This window comes from Choloepus didactylus, chromosome 9 (assembly GCF_015220235.1).
Source record: "Choloepus didactylus isolate mChoDid1 chromosome 9, mChoDid1.pri, whole genome shotgun sequence".
Lineage (NCBI taxonomy): Eukaryota > Metazoa > Chordata > Mammalia > Pilosa > Megalonychidae > Choloepus > Choloepus didactylus.
In genome coordinates, this window is record NC_051315.1 from 3,041,212 (window position 1) to 3,048,127 (window position 6,916).

Consider the following 6,916-nt stretch of genomic DNA (forward strand, 5'->3'; position numbering starts at 1 on the left):
CTATTCCCCTCCTTCCTCCATTGTTCATTTACTTCTTTTAATACAGTTTAATTGAGATATATTCACACACCTACAGTCATCCACAGTGTACAATCAGTTATTCACAGCACTATCATGCAGTTGTGCATTCATCACCAGGATTAATTTTTGAAACTTTTCCTTACTCCAAAATAAAAATGAAAGCAAAAAAGAACCCCTAACTCTTTCCATCCCCTCCATCCCACCCTATTCTTCATCTAATTTTTGTCCCCATTTTTCCATTCATCTGTCCATATGTTGAATAAAGGGAGTGCGAGCCACAAGGTTTTCACAGTCGCAGTCACACTACGCAATCTACATAGTTACACAATCATCTTCAAGAATCAAGGTCTCTGGGTTGCAGTTTGACAGCTTCAGGTATTTCCCTCTAGCCATTCCAACACACTAAAGACTAAAAGGTCATATCTATATAGCACATAGGAACACCCTCCAGAGTGACCTCTCAACTCCATTTGAAATTTCTCAGCCACTGGAACCTTATTTTGTTTCATCTCTCCTCCCTCTTTTGGTCAAGAAGATCCTCTCAATCCCACAGTGCTGGGTCCAAGCTCATTCCCAGGAGTCATTTCCTGCATTGCCACATGGATTCACACCCCTGGGAGTCACATAGGCAGAAGGGTAGTGAGTTCACTTGCTGAGTGAGCTTAGAGAAAGAGGGGACCACATCTGCGCAACAAAGAGGCTCTCTGGGGGGGGACTCCTAGGCACAATTATAAGTGGGCTTAGCCTCTCCCTTGCAGCAACTAGCCTCACAGGGGAAAGCCTCTGATCAAGGACTCAGCCCATTAAATTGGCAGTCCTCAATGTTTGCAGGAAAATCATCAATAGCCTAGGTGGGGAAGTCCAACACTTCCGTATTTCTCTCTGGGGAGGCTTTTTCAGGGCATGTCTTACATCACCATGTTCAGCAATAAAGCTTTTACTCCAATCTCTTCCGATCCCTGCATAAATTTGTCAACAGGTTTCAAATTTTAGTTTTAGGTTGAGCTCCAGTTGGTATTTGCTTGGGCATCCATCAAGATTCTGGATGTTTCTAGTTTTATTTCTACAAATCCCTTTATCCTGATGTTTTTTTGTGGATCAGTCTCCAGGTTTATAGAATTGTGGGTTTTTACCAGAATGTAAACTTCATGAGAGCAGGGACTTTTGTACATCTGTGTTTACAAAAATGCAAATTGTGAAAGGTCCTGCTGCATCACCACTTCTGCCTCGCAGGGCCTGCAAATGCAACAAGATGGAGACTGAAAGTATATGCTGACGTCTCTCTTTCTTCTACTGTCCTTTACTGTCTTCCTGCTTCCCAGCTACACGTGGACATTTTCAGTATTACTAACATCTGCACTGTCCTGCCACCTCACCTAAGACTTCTGTGCTTTACCCATGATGATACAAACCAATAAACAGCATTTCTATGATGTCATTTTCAGTGCTGGTGGTATATTAGGATTACCTTTTCTGGTGATCCAGTGCCATGATCCCTGGGCCACCCAAAGAAGAGTGCTCCCAGGATCAAGACCAAATGTATTTGCTTTTCTTCCATTCTGTCAACATCTTAAATCACTGCTTTAACTCAGCTAGCTTCATAGTTTGTAACATGTAGGTTTTGTCCTAGATATTTTAATTTCTTCCTCCTCCTCCTCCTTCTCCTCCTCCTCCTCTTCTTTTACATTATTTGCCATCACAATATCATCCATTTTTTTCAAGCTTTCAATCCTGTTTTCATTCCGCCAGTTCCCCCTTTCCTGAAGTGTGCCCTCCCAGGGTCTTCCATCTTACTGCCCCAACCTGGAGGGCTTGTTTCTGCTCCCTCCACCCCAGTCTCCCTCCATAGGCTTTCCCTTCAGGGCTTCAGTCTCTACCATCCTCCAGAGTTCTAAGAAAGGGGGATTTGTCCTTTCATTCACCAAATCTCTGTAGATTTGCTGCATCTACTGTCTCTGGACTGCAACGTCTTCCTCTTTGTTGGGGTAGTCCTCCTTTGCTTCCCTCTGGAGTACACTAAGTCACTTCCTAAGAAACTTTATTAACATGCTTGAAAATATCTTTTCTCTACCCTATTATCTCTGTTTCTGCCAGAGTCCATCTTTCTCTTTATTTGATCATTCCTTCATGCTACCATTTTCCTGCCCGTGATCCTTGTTCCTTGATCTTCTGCTCATATATAAGAAGAAAGTGTGGAGTAGCTGCTGTGGATTTCTTCTGTGGTCCTATGTGTGAGTTCCCTTCCTGTGAAGGAAGCTCCTACCCATATCTCTGACCAGCTCAGGGCTGGGCGGGTGTGAAGATGTGTAGACATGCAACTGGTGTCAGAATGCAAACCACAAAATGCTAGAAAACAAACTGATTTATTGGGGGTGGAGGGTCGGTACCAGTATACACTTGAGAAGCCCTAACTTTCCATAAACTTGTAGTTCCAAGCATTGCCTTGGGACAGAAGCCGATTGCATCCTGAAGCCAGAGTAGGAAGAAAGGTAGAGGAGTTCCAACGGACAGACCTTCCAGTCACCTGCCTTCAGCCCCACTTCTCTTCCCTGCCTGATTTCCAGGTTCTCTTGCCCCCCAGCTCCCCAGCAGTCCACCTGGAGCATCCAGCCCTGGGGCACCTGTTAGCCTTCTCTATCCACCCTGCCTTCCACAGAACAGTCAAGGTCCTCTTTTGTGGGTAACCACCTCCACCACCACCATTGTCTCCCGCATGCTCTTACCTGTGATAGGTTTATCTTTTCCCTAACTTTGTACTGTTACTTCAGGGAGCCTAGAAGGAATGGGACAAGTGTATTAAACTGCTTGGCCTCTATGAAAGAAGACTGTGCTGGAACCACAGGTCTGGGGACTGTGAGAAAGGAACGTTGGCTTTCTCCTGCAGTATTTGTTTTAATCACTGTGCCTTCTAGTGATGATTTGAAGTTGGAATGCTTTTAAAAACTGCCTTAGCAAACTCTTTCAAAAACACGTTATCAAATGACCCATGTATCTGAACAGGATAGGATGGTAAGGAGATTTCTGCCACAGTATCAACAAGTGCTGTCAAACTTAGGGTTAGTCATCTGCTCTCCCAGCTCATCCGCTGCATCCAAAGCAGGTGAGTCCTGCACTCAAGTGCTGGCCAGTGTGGCCCTGAGATGAACCTGTCCCAGGAAGGAAAGCCAGGAGGCCATAAGTACCTGGAAGGTGCAGCCAGGTACCTGGAAGCACTAGATGCCAAGCAGAGACAAACTCCCAGCTGGGGAGCAGGGTAAGATGGAATCGGCTGCCCAGAACTGAACATACCTCATACCCTGTGGTCAGCAAAGGGGCACTGGGAGTGGCCGGTCGGGGCAGGGTGTGGGTGTCAGGAGAGTGAAAGGCAGCGAAGAAGAGAGGGCAGGGGGAGAATCAGATCCAAGGAGTAACTAGTGGGAAGTCAGGTTGGGCTGAATTTGAGGGGCAGTGGGAGCTGGTGGATGCATATGAACAGTAGAGACATGTAATGAATGTGTGAATGTTAGGAAGTGTGATCGACTATGCTAGTAAAGGAAGAAGTAGCGTGGCAAAAGACAGAAAGAGGATTTGGCCAATATGAAGTTGATCAATGAGGCTGCACACATTCACTGCACACACCATCCTAGGAAAACACGCATCTCCATTGCCACAGGGTGTCCTGCTCTTGCCATCCAGTGGTTCCTTTTGAGGGCAGGAGAGAGACACCCAGACTTCTACTTGTGAAGCAAAGATCCTGTAAGGGTTGTTCTGTTCAAACTGGGGTTTGTTGAAGAAATCAGCCGCCGTTACTTTTCAATTACAGGGTAGATGTCTGGCCCAGCGCCCCTCAAGGAGCAGCTGCGGCACTCACCCAGTGACACGTATATGTCTGCTCTATTTTAAATACCATGATTTGAGTATATTATTTGTATTAAATTTTAAACCTGTGTGTCTGTTTATACAGAGACAGCATTATGCATTATAAACTGTATCATAATCTACAGCAATGTCAGCATATTAAAGGTAGCAAAATTCCGCTTTTTGCAGCCTCTTCGTAATATTGCATCTTTATGGCAAGTTCCTTTCCAATGCAGTGAGTCATAAACAACTTTGGGACGTGTGTGGGTATTTTTGGGGACACATATCCTATCCTCCCTCCTCACCAAGCTGAACTCTTCACCCCCATTCCCTTTGGGAGATGCCTCCTGGTATCCTTGCCCCCGAGGCTAATGGGGAAGCCCGGGACATTAGGGAACACACCCTCATTTAGTCTCTGAGATGCTTCATTTACTTATTCTCTGATGCGTAGGATTCCTCACTTGGAGCCCAGGCTTTCATGACATCACCAGCAAGATGGCTATTTTTTGACTCCCAAGGAGGAAGAATGTGGCTTGTATCACACTAAAGCACCCTTAACTGCTAAGCTGAAGATTACTGATCCATGCACTGGGTCCTTACCCACAGGATCTCCTTCAACCCCACTCCAGCCCTCACTGCAGATGGCTCCGGGAGGCAGGCTGGCCCAAGACAGCTGCCTTGTGTAGATAACATGTTGGCTGGGTGGGTGGATATGGTCTAGGCACCACCCTTCCCTTTGATCACACAGCGTTCCTTCTTTGTGTTTTGTTTGGGTAAACACTTGGGTCTTTAACTCAGGAGAAACACAAAGTCTCACCAGCCCCATCTCAGCATGGGGTGCTGTCCACACTGTCACACTCTCCAAAGTGTAATGTCCACTATCACCAAGTCTTCAAATGACATAGCAGGAAAAGGAAAAGGGGGTGGTCTGCATGGGAATAATTCAACCAAGAAGAAGAAGATGATGAAAGGAGGAGGAAGAGAAGGAAAAGGAAAAACAGGATGAGGAGGAAGAGAAGGAAGGGGAGGGGAAGAGGGAAGGTGAAGAGGGAGGAGGAGGAGGAGGAGGAGGAGGAGGGCTTCTTTGGCCTCATTTCAGTAGCTGATCCCAAAATATAAGCAGTGAAGTGTAATATGTCCTTCTCCACCTCCCTTTCCATGTACGCTCCCTGCCCCCAGCCCCCCAGCAGCACAGGGATCTTTACATGATGGGATGGCCCAAATTTGCATCCCCATAGGTCCAAATCCTTAGTGGCATAGTCTTTATTGAGTTGTTCCCATTTTCCATTGACCATTATTACTGGACATGGAAGGTTCCAGGCATTGCATAGAAGCAATCTATTTCTCATACCTATCAAATCAGTCCCTCCAGCCAGTGCAGTGACCACCTTCTCCATAGGTCTCTTCAGCAGATGAGTTGTTCATTACCTGAGGCCATGTTTAGCTTCCATTTTAAAGGAAATATGACCAAATTCTCTGGTGGGGTCATTTCTTCCTTAGGCACTAACACCTCAACTCAAACAAATATTCCATAAATAGATCATAAGCTAAAATCTTGAGAGGCTCACTCCCATTTCCATCCCTGAATTCTCTGGTTGTGGGAGAAAGGGCAGCGTGTTTTGGTTGCAGGTTTAAGGTCCCTCTTGCTAACAGGGTGCTGCTGACCCCCTCATTTCACTATTCTCTCAGCCAGCTGCCTCTGGATGACAGAAAATGAAGTAGGGCTAGTGAATTCTGAGGCAAAAGCCCATTCCCTTACCTCCTTCACCATGAGACGATTTCCTTGGCTGGAGGCCATGCATGGACGATACTATTTTGGATTGAATCATGTCCCCCACTATAAGTGTTAACCATAGGTCTTGTGAATGTGAACTTTTTGATAAATAGGATCTTTGAAGATGTTGTTAGTTAAGATGAGGCCAAACAGGATTAGGCTGGGCCCTAAGACAACGTGACTAGTGTCATTATAAGGAGAGGAAATTTGGACAAACCAGAAGGACAGCCATGGGACAGAGGCAGAGACTGACATATGCTTCCACAAGCCAAGGAGCACCTCGGATGGCTGGCCACCCACTGGAAACCAGGGAGGAGGCCTGGAATGGCTTCTCCCCTTTAGGAGAAACATGGCTCTCCAACACCTTGATTTCAGATGCTTGGCCTACAGAACCGTGTTGCTTTAAGCCAACCAGTCTACAGTTCTTCATTTCAGCAATCCTGGCAAACTAATAGATACCATGGCAATGAAGTGGGCATTTTCTAAGTCCACAAATGGGGGAAGGTAGAAATATTATGGGCAGGGAAGATAAATCCATGCCCAGAGTAACTTTCATCCCTCTGAGAACAAAGGGAGGCCCCATCCAATCTAATCATCCTGTCACTGGTGACTGGTGGGACTCCCTGGGAATGGGGTCATAGTTGGGGGCCCAAAGACTGACCAGTCAACACCTGTTGACTGACCATCCAGCTCCTTCAGCCCAGGTGAAGAGAAGTCTATGTTGGAAGCCCATGCATAGCCTTGTGTCCATGGGCTCATCTGGCAAGCACTGGGCAAGCACGGGGCTGTCCTTTTAGAATGGGCCTTTCTGTCTACCCGCAGATGGTCTCTCATGGATATCTATGTGGGACACAAATATCTACCTTCTCTGTGCCCATTCCAAGAAGTTATCTATCTCTCCACCTATCTTCCTTCTTGTCAGCCATCTTCCAGTCTTGCTCTTTCCATGTCCCTGGCCAAGTGACCAACCCCTAGGTTCCTGTTCGTGAATAGAAATAGATACATACCTAGAGACATCTCTTACTCCATACAAGATGGACCACCATACATGTTGCCCAAGGGCCTGCCACAGTCTTTCATGGCCCTAACTGGGGATGCAATGCAGCAGCTGTCCTCTTACCAGGCAGACCCATCCACAGTCTATTCCCGGGGCCACAAGTGGGGTGGAGAGAGAAGCAGTGAAGACCACCACTCATGAAACTCACTTGAACCTCTGAGTCTGACAGAGCTGTCACACTTAATAATGGGATGCAGCATCACAAATCCAGCTCTCTGGCTCAGGGG